Source organism: Phyllopteryx taeniolatus, unplaced genomic scaffold (assembly GCF_024500385.1).
Source record: "Phyllopteryx taeniolatus isolate TA_2022b unplaced genomic scaffold, UOR_Ptae_1.2 contig_60, whole genome shotgun sequence".
In the NCBI taxonomy this organism is placed as follows: domain Eukaryota; kingdom Metazoa; phylum Chordata; class Actinopteri; order Syngnathiformes; family Syngnathidae; genus Phyllopteryx; species Phyllopteryx taeniolatus.
In genome coordinates this window covers 91727-108385 of record NW_026903558.1, presented here as the reverse complement: position 1 = coordinate 108385, position 16659 = coordinate 91727, and the positions used below count along the sequence as shown (strand labels likewise).

The window sequence follows — 16659 nt, the reverse complement described above, 5'->3', positions numbered from 1 at the left end:
CTTTCAGATGGTACACGCACTATAATCCACAGCGCCGTCGTGAACATGTGTACCACATGTGCGCGTCATAGACAGGTCAGTATGCAGTTGTGTCTGCCCAGTGGCCACCAAGTACCTATATTGACACTGGTCTGGCCGCTATCTCAAGGTTCAAGGTGCTTTTATTGTCAATTCTTCTATAAGCGTAACACCATACAGAGGATTGAAATTATGGTACTCAAGGGCCTGCTGTGCTACAAAAGGCAGAACAAATAATAACATCAATATAAAAAGCTAAATAAAATACATAATAGCAAAGAAGTCATTTAGCTCATTTGGCAGGGTGGTGGAGCTGTCGCAGGTCTGTGGTGAGGGTTTATAGTCCGTAATGGTCTGAATACCACGCCACAGACTCCTGGTGTCACTGCTGTCACTGAAGCGGTGGGCGATCTTCCTGGAGTACTCCCTCTTGGCCTCCTTGATGCCACGGGAAAAATTGGCCCAGGCTGTCCTCAGGCCCTCCCAGATCTAAAAGCCGTTTTGCGGACCTTCAGTAGTCTGTAGACCTCCCCCAACAGCCATGGCTTCTGATTATCACGGACAGTGATGGACTTCGTGGTGGTGACATCATCCATGCACTTGCTGATGTGAGCAGTAAAAGTCTCTGTTTACCCCAAACTGCAAAGATTTTCTGCTTAATTTGTCTCTTGTTTTCATTTCAATTATTATAACAAACAGTTATATGCAAAGGTTAGCTAACTATGCGTCCGTCTGTCTATTTATCTTTTCATTAGCAAGCAAATCTATCCATCTCGCTGCCCATCTATCTTTAAAGTAACAGTTACCCTCCAAACCCTGTTTGTAGTGTAGACATATAAAGATATGTGCAAAAGTTAAAAAAACCAGACTCCTTCAAAGAGGATTGTATAGGAAAACAAACTATTATTAAAATGAAGTGTAGTAATTGGGTGAGTAATGATTTATCCATGCTCTGTTTGGGACTATAATTTTAAATAGGTAAATTGGTTTGTTTTGCTAGCAAACACATTGTAAAATAGTGTGCATAATCATAAACGATACTTTTATATAGTGGTAGTACACTTATGCAATCGTTTTAAAATGTATGTCAATAATATGGTTGTGGTAATGCTAAAATTAGGTGGTTTTCCCTGGGACATCCCTACTTTTCGGCCATACTACATCGACAATGCCCGATCTCGGCTGATCATGTAAGGGGCCTTAACAGATGGGGACCAGAAATAGGCCGCTGCCTTTTGAGTGGCCCCAATGTAGTCATTTATGAACTCACATTTATTTCAGTATGCTCTGTGCTGTTCATTGTCATCCCAAATGCATTCAAACTGGCACTCAGGTGAGTGAACTCAGTAAGCGCTGATTTGTAGATGGACTACTACTCGGCTTCTCTCCAGATTGCGAATTTTACTGACTTCATCCTGCAATAGTTACAAAAATACATATTAGTTCAGAATGCATGTTTGAAGCTGAACAATGAGTACAGTTGCGGAAAAAAACGTACATACCTTTAATAAAAACAGTTTGCATGGGCACAGGCCATGTCCCATGCAGCCGCACCATCCTAACTGCATGCATCTTATTTGGGCCAAATAGACATTAAAATAATACCTGTAATTGTACAGAATGTGTGTGCGTGTGTGTGTGTGTGTGTGTGTGCGCTTAACATAAGTACTAAACTGTGTTTAAGAAAAGGAAACCGCTGTGACAATATGCAGTTTGAATATTTTATTGGGATTTTTTTTCAGATACCAAAAGAGGCAACCCGCACCATTCCACACTTTGAGAACCACTGCTCTATGCTGTTCATTTATACTTAATTGTTGTCCATGTGACCCTCAAGGTACACTTATTGATGCATTTAAAATTGGGGAGGGATAAATCATCTCCATCATCTGTCTTTATGTCTGTTACATAGGACTTGCTTCTACTGCTGTTTAAATGTCCGATTACGATGTTTTGAGCAAAGGCCGTACTGAACCAAGTGACTTAAAATGATAAAGGATCAAGGATCAATCCACTGTGATTATATAGTGATTTTGACCGAGCAATAAACACACATTCATTTACACATTTCTGCATTGTACCTGTGTTGAGTCATGCATGTGAAAATGACGACTCCATGTGGACCATAATAATACTGCAATGCACTTCAAATATACACAATGGTAACAGTATTTATTCGTTACGTTATTTGAAAGCATATTTATCTAACTTAACAATCATGTGTCAACTTGTACACACACACAAAAAAAAAAACTGTAGTTATTTGAACCGGTGACCGATCACCGGATGGCACCGTACAACGGCCACAAATAGAATCACGAAGCAGTTGGTCCGTGACACTGATGCAAACTAAGTACAGTAGCGGTGCTTGTGACTGCGACTGGGACTGCCAGGACAGAACATTTTATCACAAAAAGTGTGACCAAAAAAGAAATAAAAGGAGTGTGACCTTAGTTGGGTGTTAGTATTTTTAAACACAAAAGACAAAAGTGTCTTCATTTTTACATGTTTTGTTATTTAATTTCCAGTATTCGTATCATATTCTTTGACCACCAACGATCGAATCAATTCGATCTCTTACTCTATGTACTAATTCCAAAATAGTCCAATAGTCTAGTCAGCTGAGATACCCGCGACCCCAGAGAAGATAAGCAGGTCAGAAAATAGACGGATGGATATTTATAATATATATGTATATATTATAACCATTTATCGAAGTGTTCTGAATAAAGAAATATATTTTTAAAAATTCTCTTGCAACCCTCCCAAAAATTATCACAGAATCTGTGATATGTACCGTATCGCTAACTTGGTGTATGGATACAGACCTTGTGTGTGTGTGTGTGTGTGTGTGTGTGTGTGTGTGTATATATATATATATATATATATATATACGGGAAGCATCCAGGTTGGAGAGGTGGAACCACTACCAGGTCTGGGAGGAGTTGCTGCCAACAACTCGACGAGAGAGACTGTCAGGTTTCGGCGGGCCTTTGCCCACTATATATCATCCATTTCCTGAGCCGCTTATCCTCACAAGGGTAGTGCTGGAGCCTATCCCAGCTATCTTTGGGCAGGAGGCGGGGTACACCCTGAACTGGTTGCCAGCCAATCGCAGGGCACATACAAACAAACAACCATCCGCACTCACATTCACACCGAGGGGCAATTTAGAGACTTCAATTAACCTACCGTGTTTTTGGGATGTGGGAGGAAACCGGAGTGCCCGGAGAAAACCCACGCAGGCACGGGGAGAACATGCAAACTCCACACTGGCGGGGACGGGGATTGAACCCCGGTCCTCAGAACTCATTTATATTAAGATGTATATTTAACATTTAGATTTAATATTATATCTAAATTACCCATAGGTGTGCATGTGAGCGCAAATGGTTGTTTGTTTGTATGTGCCCTGCGATTGGCTGGCAACCAGTTCAAGGTGTACCCCGCCTCCTGCCCGATGATAGCTGGGATAGGCTCCAGCACGCCCGTGACCCTAGTGAGGAGAAGCGGCTCAGAAAATGGATGGATGGATGTTTACATTTAACATTTGGATATAAATTAACATTTTGATTTAAGTTTTATATTTAGATATATATTTAACATTGAAAAGTAATAATTTCAATTTACATTTAACATTTAGGTTTATGATTTAGGTGTAACATTTAATAGTTGGATTTAACTATAAAAAAGGCCAACTCAGCCTTAGGTAAAGCGCGGCGCTGTGGCCCCCTCCAAAAGTAACTGCCGTTACCAGGAGCTGACCACTGAGGACCCCAGCCGCATGTCAAGGTTGGAGGTTCTCCTCGCAAGGAGGCTGGGCCTGAGACTTCCCCCCACCCCGGTGGCACGTGAGGCTGGTGATCATAATGTCGGGTTTTTCCTATTTGGTTTCTTCTCGACCAGCGATGCGGTTACTTCTGGCCATTGCTCGTCACACGGTCATCGTCACAAGGAATATATAGTTGCATGACAAGGGCACCGGCAATCATTGGGCGATCTACATGCCTGCTCTGTCAGCCGTTTTGTGGACTGTATAGCAAAAAACAATGGCCTTGTGAGTTTCGCGGAATGGTCACCTCACTTTTTATTTTTAGTTTTTTGATTACATTAGGCGGCACGGGGCGGCACGGTGGCCGACTGGTTAGAGCGTCAGCCTCACAGTTCTGAGGACTGGGTTCAATCCCCGGCACCGCCTGTGTGGATTTTGCATGTTCTCCCCGTGCCTGCGTGGGTTTTCTCCGGGCACTCCGGTTTCCTCCCACATCCCAAAAACATGCATTAAGTGGAGACTCTAAATTGCCCGTAGGTGTGACTGTGAGTGTGAATGGTTGTTTGTTTGTATGTGCCCTGTGATTGGCTGGCAACCAGTTCAGGGTGTACCCTGCCTCCTGCCCATGACAGCTGGGATAGGCTCCAGCACCCCCGCGACCCTAGTGAGGAGAAGCGGCTCAGAAAATGGATGGATGGATGGATAGGCGGCACGGTGTCGACTGGTTAGAGCGTCAGCCTCACAGTTCTGAGGACCGGCCCTGCCTGTGTGGAGTTTGCATGTTTGCACAAGTCTTAATTGCACAATTTTTCTGATGAAGAGTAAGACGTAAAATGATAGCAGTTCCACAGCATCCTATGGGCAGACAAAAGATAACAGAGAGCAAGCTCCAGATAGCAGAGGATGGTTTCGATCCATCGACCTCTGGGTTATGGGCCCAGCACGCTGTTCGGGTTGTCTCATGGCTGGATCAGGTGACAAGACACATTTGGTCTTTCTAGATGACACTATGTCAGACTACTGCCACCAAATCTTGCCGTTTCTCGGGCAGACACGACTCGACATTTTTTCCGATAGCACCCTATCCCGTCTTTTACCATCACTGGGCTTTTTCTTGTCAAATCAAACACTGTCCGAGAGGTGGAAGCAGAAAACGTGTCACCGGTCAATGCGACGCGACACACTCGTTACAATGGTGACGACAACAACAATGCGCCGCACCAATGTCTTGTTTCTGTGTGCGTGTGCATGTGAGTGACTGTGGGGAGACAAAATGAGGAAAAACCTGTTCGTCGCTGGTGCTCGGGAGAGAACGTTCATTGAAGGATTGCTTGAGGTATGTTCACGTACTTTTCATACAATACGGCTCGCAAGCAGGCAACAAAATGTTATGTACCCTAGCAAGCGCAAGCACATACGGTTGTACATAAAAATGGCGGCGTCACGTCGAATCATGCCCTAAAGCGACGGTAAACATTGGTTTGTGCATGAGAATAAATGTGAACAACGGCGCGGAAGTATGTTGACAATGGCAAGCACTGGAGGAGATGCGCCGGTTACAATACACAATCCTACTGGTCTCCATCAAGTTGCGCTGCCGGAGAGTTGTTGATATGTCACACTGCACGGAAGATATCCAAAGAAAACAATTTGCCAGATCATTTTGGCGTCGTAGGGCCAAATCGTTTGTCGTGGATTATATCACACAACAAGAATTTTTGTCGTTCCCGACATATGTCGGGACCCGATCTGGAAAATTGGCTGCGATAGCTAATCGGGCCAATATTGGATTTAAAATCATTTTGTTTGATCTAGGCATAAGAAGAATATTCTCTCAGCCAATGAATTGCAGTTGTAGTCTTAAGAGATTTAGGAGCTCTGCTTTCCACATATTTCATGTCAAGGTTGGCTGTGATTGGGAAGTCCGTTGATCCCATTATTTTACCTTGGTCTGGCTTACATTTACCAATAAAATTCCCCTTACAAAGATGGGGTTTTCAGGTAGTGTGGCTGAGCGGTCCAAGGCGCTGGGTTAAGGCTCCAGTCTCTCAGGAGGCGTGGGTTAAAATCACACCACTGCCAGTTCCTTGTCAATATAGTTGATGTCTTATTATTTTGTCATTGGCTCCGACAAGGGGCTTGGGACAATAGATATTTTTGGCCACAAAAAAGTCAACCTCTTTGCTGTTCTGTTTGGATTGTTTGCTTGTCGCCGTAAAATATTAGCTCCCCTGAAAGTGTTTGCCTTAAAGTCAATACCTTTGTCTTTCACGCTGAACTGTCGTGCCACCGATATGGGTACTGACAGAGTGATTTTAAATTGACAGAACAGTGAAAAAAATGACGATTTTATTTTATTCAGCAAGAAGTGAATTGAGGAAAGGTTCACGACCCGTGGGCCTCAGCCAATGAGTTGACAAGTCTTAATTGCACAATATTTCTAACTAAGAGTAAGACGTAAAATGATAGCAGTTCCACAGAATCCTATGAGCAGACACGAGATAACAGAGAGCAAGCTCCAGATAGAAGAGGATCGTTTCGATCAATCGACCTCTGGGTTATGGGCCCAGCACGCTTCCGCTGTACCACTCTGCTCTCTGGTCATTGCAGTTTGTATGTACTCTTTTACCGTCTGACAAATATTAGCCGCCAGCAACGGGGATGCTCGGGTTGTCTCATGGCTGGATCAGGCGACAAGACACATTTGGTCTTTCTAGATGACACTATGTCAGACTACTGCCTCCAAGTCTTGCCGTTTCTCGGGCAGACACGACTCGACATTTTTTCCGATAGCACCCTATCCCGTCTTTTACCATCACTGGGCTTTTTCTTGTCAAATCAAACACTGTCCGAGAGGTGGAAGCAGAAAACGTGTCACCGGTCAACGCGACGTGACACACTCGTTACGATAACAACAATGCGCCGCGCCAATGTCTTGTTTCTGTGTGTGCGTGTGCATGTGAGTGACTGTGGGGGGACAAAATGAGGAAAAACCTGTTCGTCACTGGTGCTCGGGAGAGAACGTTCATTGAAGAATTGCTTGATGTATGTTCACGTACTTTTCATACGATACGGCTCGCAAGCAGGCAACAAAATGTTATGTACCCTAGCAATCGCAAGCACATACGGTTGTACGTAAAAATGGCGGCGTCACGTCGAATCATGCCCTAAAGCTTCAATATTGGTTTGTGCATGAGAATAAATGTTAACAACGGCGCGCAAGTATGTTGACAATGGCAAGCACTGGAGGCGATGCGCCGGTTACAATACAAAATCCAACTGGTCTCCATCAAGTTGCGCTGCCGGAGAGTTGTTGATATGTCACACTGCACGGAAGATATCCCCCCCAAAAAATTTGCCAGATCATTTTGGCGTCGTAGGGCCAAATAATTTGTCGTGGATTATATCACACAACAAGAAGTTTTGTTGTTCCCGACATATGTCGGTACCCGATCTGGAAAATTGGCTGCGAAAGCTCATCGGGCCAATATTGGACGTAAAATCATTTTGTTTGATCTAGGCATAAGAAGAATATTCTCTCAGCCAATGAATTGCAGTTGTAGTCTTAAGTGATTTAGGAGCTCTGTTTTCCACATATTTCATGTCAATGTTGGCTATGATAGGGAAGTCCGGGGATCCCATCATTTTACTTACTTGGTCGGGCTTACATTTACCAATAAAATTCCCCTTACAAAGATGGGGTTTTCAGGTAGTGTGGCCGAGCGGTCCAAGGCGCTGGATTAAGGCTCCAGTCTCTCAGGAGGCGTGGGTTCAAATCCCACCACTGCCAGTTCCTTGTCAATATAGTTGATATCTTAATATTTTGTCATTGGCTCCGACAAGGCGCTTGGGACAATAGATATTTTTGGCCACAAAAAAGTAGAGCTCTTTGCCGTTCTGTTTGGATTATTTGCTTGTCGCCGTAAAATATTAGCTCCCCTGAAAGTGTTTGCCTTAAAGTCATTACCTTTGTCTTTCACGCTGAACTGTTGTGCCACCTCTATGGATACTGACAGAGTGATTTTAAATTGACAGAACAGTGAAAAAAATGACGATTTTTTATTTTTTTCAGTAAGAAGTGAATTAGGAAAGGTTCACGACCCGTGGGCCTCATCCAATGAGTTGACAAGTCTTAATTGCACAATATTTCTCACGAAGAGGAAGACGTAAAATGGTAGCAGTTCCACAGCATCCTATGAGCAGACACAAGATAACAGAGCGCAAGCTCCAGATAGCAGAGGATATCAGCCGCCAGCAACGGGGATGTTCGGGTTGTCTCTTGGCTGGATCAGGAGACAAGACACATTTGGTCTTTCCCGATGACACTATGTCAGACTACTGCCACCAAATCTTGCCGTTTCTCGGGCAGACACTCCTCGACATTTTTTCCGATAGCACCCTATCCCGTCTTTTACCATCACTGGGCTTTTTCTTGTCAAATCAAACACTGTCCGAGAGGTGGTAGCAGAAAACGTGTCACCGGTCAATGCGACGGGACACACTCGTTACGATGGTGACGACAACAACAATGCGCTGCACCAATGTCTTGTTTCTGTGTGCGTGTGCATTTGCATGTGAGTGACTGTGGGGAGACAAAATGAGGAAAAACCTGTTCGTCGCTGGTGCTCGGGAGAGAACGTTCATTGAAGGATTGCTTGAGGTATGTTCACGTACTTTTCATACAATACGGCTCGCAAGCAGGCAACAAAATGTTATGTACCCTAGCAAGCGCAAGCACATACGGTTGTACATAAAAATGGCGGCGTCACGTCGAATCATGCCCTAAAGCGACGGTAAACATTGGTTTGTGCATGAGAATAAATGTGAACAACGGCGCGGAAGTATGTTGACAATGGCAAGCACTGGAGGAGATGCGCCGGTTACAATACACAATCCTACTGGTCTCCATCAAGTTGCGCTGCCGGAGAGTTGTTGATATGTCACACTGCACGGAAGATATCCAAAGAAAACAATTTGCCAGATCATTTTGGGGTCGTAGGGCCAAATCGTTTGTCGTGGATTATATCACACAACAAGAAGTTTTGTCGTTCCCGACATATGTCGGGACCCGATCTGGAAAATTGGCTGCGATAGCTAATCGGGCCAATATTGGATTTAAAATCATTTTGTTTGATCTAGGCATAGGAAGAATATTCTCTCAGCCAATGAATTGCAGTTGTAGTCTTAAGAGATTTAGGAGCTCTGCTTTCCACATATTTCATGTCAAGGTTGGCTGTGATTGGGAAGTCCGTTGATCCCATTATTTTACCTTGGTCTGGCTTACATTTACCAATAAAATTCCCCTTACAAAGATGGGGTTTTCAGGTAGTGTGGCTGAGCGGTCCAAGGCGCTGGGTTAAGGCTCCAGTCTCTCAGGAGGCGTGGGTTAAAGTCACACCACTGCCAGTTCCTTGTCAATATAGTTGATGTCTTACTATTTTGTCATTGGCTCCGACAAGGGGCTTGGGACAATAGATATTTTTGGCCACAAAAAAGTCGACCTCTTTGCTGTTCTGTTTGGATTGCTTGCTTGTCGCCGTAAAATATTAGCTCCCCTGAAAGTGTTTGCCTTAAAGTCAATACCTTTGTCTTTCACGCTGAACTGTCGTGCCACCGATATGGGTACTGACAGAGTGATTTTAAATTGACAGAACAGTGAAAAAAATGACGATTTTATTTTATTCAGCAAGAAGTGAATTGAGGAAAGGTTCACGACCCGTGGGCCTCAGCCAATGAGTTGACAAGTCTTAATTGCACAATATTTCTAACTAAGAGTAAGACGTAAAATGATAGCAGTTCCACAGAATCCTATGAGCAGACACGAGATAACAGAGAGCAAGCTCCAGATAGCAGAGGATCGTTTCGATCAATCGACCTCTGGGTTATGGGCCCAGCACGCTTCCGCTGTACCACTCTGCTCTCTGGTCATTGCACTTTGTATGTACTCTTTTACCGTCTGACAAATATTAGCCGCCAGCAACGGGGATGCTCGGGTTGTCTCGTGGCTGGATCAGGCGACAAGACACATTTGGTCTTTCTAGATGACACTATGTCAGACTACTGCCTCCAAGTCTTGCCGTTTCTCGGGCAGACACGACTCGACATTTTTTCCGATAGCACCCTATCCCGTCTTTTACCATCACTGGGCTTTTTCTTGTCAAATCAAACACTGTCCGAGAGGTGGAAGCAGAAAACGTGTCACCGGTCAACGCGACGTGACACACTCGTTACGATAACAACAATGCGCCGCGCCAATGTCTTGTTTCTGTGTGTGCGTGTGCATGTGAGTGACTGTGGGGGGACAAAATGAGGAAAAACCTGTTCGTCACTGGTGCTCGGGAGAGAACGTTCATTGAAGAATTGCTTGATGTATGTTCACGTACTTTTCATACGATACGGCTCGCAAGCAGGCAACAAAATGTTATGTACCCTAGCAATCGCAAGTACATACGGTTGTACGTAAAAATGGCGGCGTCACGTCGAATCATGCCCTAAAGCTTCGATATTGGTTTGTGCATGAGAATAAATGTTAACGGCGCGCAAGTATGTTGACAACGGCAAGCACTGGAGGCGATGCGCCGGTTACAATACAAAATCCAACTGGTCTCCATCAAGTTGCGCTGCCGGAGAGTTGTTGATATGTCACACTGCACGGAAGATATCCCCCCAAAAAAATTTGCCAGATCATTTTGCCGTCGTAGGGCCAAATAATTTGTCGTGGATTATATCACACAACAAGAAGTTTTGTTGTTCCCGACATATGTCGGTACCCAATCTGGAAAATTGGCTGCGATAGCTCATCGGGCCAATATTGGACGTAAAATCATTTTGTTTGATCTAGGCATAAGAAGAATATTCTCTCAGCCAATGAATTGCAGTTGTAGTCTTAAGTGATTTAGGAGCTCTGTTTTCCACATATTTCATGTCAATGTTGGCTATGATAGGGAAGTCCGGGGATCCCATCATTTTACTTGGTCGGGCTTACATTTACCAATAAAATTCCCCTTACAAAGATGGGGTTTTCAGGTAGTGTGGCCGAGCGGCCCAAGGCGCTGGATTAAGGCTCCAGTCTCTCAGGAGGCGTGGGTTCAAATCCCACCACTGCCAGTTCCTTGTCAATATAGTTGATATCTTAATATTTTGTCATTGGCTCCGACAAGGCGCTTGGGACAATAGATATTTTTGGCCACAAAAAAGTAGAGCTCTTTGCCGTTCTGTTTGGATTATTTGCTTGTCGCCGTAAAATATTAGCTCCCCTGAAAGTGTTTGCCTTAAAGTCATTACCTTTGTCTTTCACGCTGAACTGTTGTGCCACCTCTATGGATACTGACAGAGTGATTTTAAATTGACAGAACAGTGAATAAATGATTTTTTTTTTTTCAGTAAGAAGTGAATTGAGGAAAGGTTCACGACCCGTGGGCCTCAGCCAATGAGTTGACAAGTCTTAATTGCACAAATTTTCTGATGAAGAGTAAGACGTAAAATGATAGCAGTTCCACAGCATCCTATGGGCAGACAAAAGATAACAGAGAGCAAGCTCCAGATAGCAGAGGTGGTTTCGATCCACCGACCTCTGGGTTATGGGCCCAGCACGCTTCCGCTGCGCCACTCTGCTCTCTGGTCATTGTAGTTTGTATGTACTCTTTTACCGTCTGACAAATAGCCGCCAGCAACGGGGATGTTCGGGTTGTCTCATGGCTGGATCAGGCGACAAGACACATTTGGTCTTTCTAGATGACACTATGTCAGACTACTGCCACCAAATCTTGCCGTTTCTCGGGCAGACACGACTCGACATTTTTTCCGATAGCACCCTATCCCGTCTTTTACCATCACTGGGCTTTTTCTTGTCAAATCAAACACTGTTCGAGAGGTGGAAGCAGAAAACGTGTCACCGGTCAATGCGACGGGACACACTCGTTACGATGGTGACGACAACAACAATGCGCCGCACCAATGTCTTGTTTCTGTGTGCGTGTGCATGTGAGTGACTGTGGGGAGACAAAATGAGGAAAAACCTGTTCGTCGCTGGTGCTCGGGAGAGAACGTTCATTGAAGGATTGCTTGAGGTATGTTCACGTACTTTTCATACAATACGGCTCGCAAGCAGGCAACAAAATGTTATGTACCCTAGCAAGCGCAAGCACATACGGTTGTACATAAAAATGGCGGCGTCATGTCGAATCATGCCCTAAAGCGACGGTAAACATTGGTTTGTGCATGAGAATAAATGTGAACAACGGCGCGGAAGTATGCTGACAATGGCAAGCACTGGAGGAGATGCGCCGGTTACAATACACAATCCTACTGGTCTCCATCAAGTTGCGCTGCCGGAGAGTTGTTGATATGTCACACTGCACGGAAGATATCAAAAAAAAACAATTTGCCAGATCATTTTGGCGTCGTAGGGCCAAATCGTTTGTCGTGGATTATATCACACAACAAGAAGTTTTGTCGTTCCCGACATATGTCGGCACCCGATCTGGAAAATTGGCTGCGATAGCTAATCGGGCCAATATTGGATTTAAAATCATTTTGTTTGATCTAGGCATAAGAAGAATATTCTCTCAGCCAATGAATTGCAGTTGTAGTCCTAAGAGATTTAGGAGCTCTGCTTTCCTCATATTTCATGTCAAGGTTGGCTGTGATTGGGAAGTCCGTTGATCCCATTTTTTTACCTTGGTCTGGCTTACATTTACCAATAAAATTCCCCTTACAAAGATGGGGTTTTCAGGTAGTGTGGCTGAGCGGTCCAAGGCGCTGGGTTAAGGCTCCAGTCTCTCAGGAGGCGTGGGTTAAAATCATACCAATGCCAGTTCCTTGTCAATATAGTTGATGTCTTACTATTTTGTCATTGGCTCCGACAAGGGGCTTGGGACAATAGATATTTTTGGCCACAAAAAAGTCGACCTCTTTGCTGTTTTGTTTGGATTGTTTGCTTGTCGCCGAAAAATATTAGCTCCCCTGAAAGTGTTTGCCTTAAAGTCAATACCTTTGTCTTTCACGCTGAACTGTCGTGCCACCGATATGGGTACTGACAGAGTGATTTTAAATTGACAGAACAGTGAAAAAAATGACGATTTTATTTTATTCAGCGAGAAGTGAATTGAGGAAAGGTTCACGACCCGTGGGCCTCAGCCAATGAGTTGACAAGTCTTAATTGCACAATATTTCTAACTGAGAGTAAGACGTAAAATGCTAGCAGTTCCACAGAATCCTATGAGCAGACACGAGATAACAGAGAGCAAGCTCCAGATAGCAGAGGATGGTTTCGATCCACCGACCTCTGGGTTATGGGCCCAGCACGCTTCCGCTGCGCCACTCTGCTCTCTGGTCATTGTAGTTTGTATGTACTCTTTTACCGTCTGACAAATAGCCGCCAGCAACGGGGATGTACGGGTTGTCTCATGGCTGGATCAGGCGACAAGACACATTTGGTCTTTCCCGATGACACTATGTCAGACTACTGCCACCAAATCTTGCCGTTTCTCGGGCAGACACGACTCGACATTTTTTCCGATAGCACCCTATCCCGTCTTTTACCATCACTGGGCTTTTTCTTGTCAAATCAAACACTGTCCGAGAGGTGGAAGCAGAAAACGTGTCACCGGTCAATGCGACGGGACACACTCGTTACGATGGTGACGACAACAACAATGCGCCGCACCAATGTCTTGTTTCTGTGTGTGCGTGTGCATGTGAGTGACTGTGGGGGGACAAAATGAGGAAAAACCTGTTCGTCACTGGTGCTCGGGAGAGAACGTTCATTGAAGAATTGCTTGATGTATGTTCACGTACTTTTCATACGATACGGCTCGCAAGCAGGCAACAAAATGTTATGTACCCTAGCAATCGCAAGCACATACGGTTGTACGTAAAAATGGCGGCGTCACGTCGAATCATGCCCTAAAGCTTCAATATTGGTTTGTGCATGAGAATAAATGTTAACAACGGCGCGCAAGTATGTTGACAATGGCAAGCACTGGAGGCGATGCGCCGGTTACAATACAAAATCCAACTGGTCTCCATCAAGTTGCGCTGCCGGAGAGTTGTTGATATGTCACACTGCACGGAAGATATCCCCCCCAAAAAATTTGCCAGATCATTTTGGCGTCGTAGGGCCAAATAATTTGTCGTGGATTATATCACACAACAAGAAGTTTTGTTGTTCCCGACATATGTCGGTACCCGATCTGGAAAATTGGCTGCGAAAGCTCATCGGGCCAATATTGGACGTAAAATCATTTTGTTTGATCTAGGCATAAGAAGAATATTCTCTCAGCCAATGAATTGCAGTTGTAGTCTTAAGTGATTTAGGAGCTCTGTTTTCCACATATTTCATGTCAATGTTGGCTATGATAGGGAAGTCCGGGGATCCCATCATTTTACTTACTTGGTCGGGCTTACATTTACCAATAAAATTCCCCTTACAAAGATGGGGTTTTCAGGTAGTGTGGCCGAGCGGTCCAAGGCGCTGGATTAAGGCTCCAGTCTCTCAGGAGGCGTGGGTTCAAATCCCACCACTGCCAGTTCCTTGTCAATATAGTTGATATCTTAATATTTTGTCATTGGCTCCGACAAGGCGCTTGGGACAATAGATATTTTTGGCCACAAAAAAGTAGAGCTCTTTGCCGTTCTGTTTGGATTATTTGCTTGTCGCCGTAAAATATTAGCTCCCCTGAAAGTGTTTGCCTTAAAGTCATTACCTTTGTCTTTCACGCTGAACTGTCGTGCCACCGATATGGGTACTGACAGAGTGATTTTAAATTCACAGAACAGTGAAAGAAATGACGATTTTTTTTTTTTTTTCAGTAAGAAGTGAATTAGGAAAGGTTCACGACCCGTGGGCCTCAGCCAATGAGTTGACAAGTCTTAATTGCACAATATTTCTCACGAAGAGGAAGACGTAAAATGGTAGCAGTTCCACAGCATCCTATGAGCAGACACAAGATAACAGAGCGCAAGCTCCAGATAGCAGAGGATATCAGCCGCCAGTAACGGGGATGTTCGGGTTGTCTCTTGGCTGGATCAGGAGACAAGACACATTTGGTCTTTCCCGATGACACTATGTCAGACTACTGCCACCAAATCTTGCCGTTTCTCGGGCAGACACTCCTCGACATTTTTTCCGATAGCACCCTATCCCGTCTTTTACCATCACTGGGCTTTTTCTTGTCAAATCAAACACTGTCCGAGAGGTGGAAGTAGAAAACGTGTCACCGGTCAACGCGACGCGACACACTCGTTACGATGGTGACGACAACAACAATGCGCCGCGCCAATGTCTTGTTTCTGTGTGTGCGTGTGCATGTGAGTGACTGGGGGGACAAAATGAGGAAAAACCTGTTCGTCACTGGTGCTCGGGAGAGAACGTTCATTGAAGAATTGCTTGATGTATGTTCACGTACTTTTCATACGATACGGCTCGCAAGCAGGCAACAAAATGTTATGTTCCCTAGCAAGCGCAAGCACATACGGTTGTACGTAAAAATGGAAAATTGGCTGCGATAGCTAATCGGGCCAATATTGGACAAAAAAGTTTAGCGCTTTGGCGTTCTGTTTGGATTATTTGCTTGTCGCCGTAAAATATTAGCTCCCCTGAAAGTGTTTGCCTTAAAGTCATTACCTTTGTCTTTCACGCTGAACTGTTGTGCCACCTCTATGGATACTGACAGAGTGATTTTAAATTGACAGAACAGTGAATAAATGATTTTTTTTTTTCAGTAAGAAGTGAATTGAGGAAAGGTTCACGACCCGTGGGCCTCAGCCAATGAGTTGACAAGTCTTAATTGCACAAATTTTCTGATGAAGAGTAAGACGTAAAATGATAGCAGTTCCACAGCATCCTATGGGCAGACAAAAGACAACAGAGAGCAAGCTCCAGATAGCAGAGGATGGTTTCGATCCACCGACCTCTGGGTTATGGGCCCAGCACGCTTCCGCTGCGCCACTCTGCTCTCTGGTCATTGTAGTTTGTATGTACTCTTTTACCGTCTGACAAATAGCCGCCAGCAACGGGGATGTTCGGGTTGTCTCATGGCTGGATCAGGCGACAAGACACATTTGGTCTTTCTAGATGACACTATGTCAGACTACTGCCACCAAATCTTGCCGTTTCTCGGGCAGACACGACTCGACATTTTTTCCGATAGCACCCTATCCCGTCTTTTACCATCACTGGGCTTTTTCTTGTCAAATCAAACACTGTTCGAGAGGTGGAAGCAGAAAACGTGTCACCGGTCAATGCGACGGGACACACTCGTTACGATGGTGACGACAACAACAATGCGCCGCACCAATGTCTTGTTTCTGTGTGCGTGTGCATGTGAGTGACTGTGGGGAGACAAAATGAGGAAAAACCTGTTCGTCGCTGGTGCTCGGGAGAGAACGTTTTTTGAAGGATTGCTTGAGGTATGTTCACGTACTTTTCATACAATACGGCTCGCAAGCAGGCAACAAAATGTTATGTACCCTAGCAAGCGCAAGCACATACGGTTGTACATAAAAATGGCGGCGTCATGTCGAATCATGCCCTAAAGCGACGGTAAACATTGGTTTGTGCATGAGAATAAATGTGAACAACGGCGCGGAAGTATGCTGACAATGGCAAGCACTGGAGGAGATGCGCCGGTTACAATACACAATCCTACTGGTCTCCATCAAGTTGCGCTGCCGGAGAGTTGTTGATATGTCACACTGCACGGAAGATATCAAAAAAAAACAATTTGCCAGATCATTTTGGCGTCGTAGGGCCAAATCGTTTGTCGTGGATTATATCACACAACAAGAAGTTTTGTCGTTCCCGACATATGTCGGCACCCGATCTGGAAAATTGGCTGCGATAGCTAATCGGGCCAATATTGGATTTA

General features: G+C 44.7%; 5 non-coding genes across 5 annotated transcripts; 3 read left to right on the top strand and 2 right to left on the bottom strand.

The window, feature by feature from the left end:
* The first annotated feature begins 7498 nt into the window (after positions 1 to 7498).
* trnal-aag (transfer RNA leucine (anticodon AAG)) lies at positions 7499 to 7580 on the top strand. Its single transcript has one exon. It is a non-coding gene; the product is annotated as a tRNA-Leu (tRNA).
* A 3235-nt stretch (positions 7581 to 10815) lies between these two features.
* Positions 10816 to 10897, top strand: trnal-aag (transfer RNA leucine (anticodon AAG)). Its single transcript has one exon. It is a non-coding gene; the product is annotated as a tRNA-Leu (tRNA).
* A 2149-nt stretch (positions 10898 to 13046) lies between these two features.
* Positions 13047 to 13118, bottom strand: trnam-cau (transfer RNA methionine (anticodon CAU)). The gene has a single exon. It is a non-coding gene; the product is annotated as a tRNA-Met (tRNA).
* A 1119-nt stretch (positions 13119 to 14237) lies between these two features.
* Positions 14238 to 14319, top strand: trnal-aag (transfer RNA leucine (anticodon AAG)). The gene has a single exon. It is a non-coding gene; the product is annotated as a tRNA-Leu (tRNA).
* Positions 14320 to 15675: 1356 nt separating this feature from the next.
* trnam-cau (transfer RNA methionine (anticodon CAU)) lies at positions 15676 to 15747 on the bottom strand. Its single transcript has one exon. It is a non-coding gene; the product is annotated as a tRNA-Met (tRNA).
* Positions 15748 to 16659: the final 912 nt, after the last annotated feature.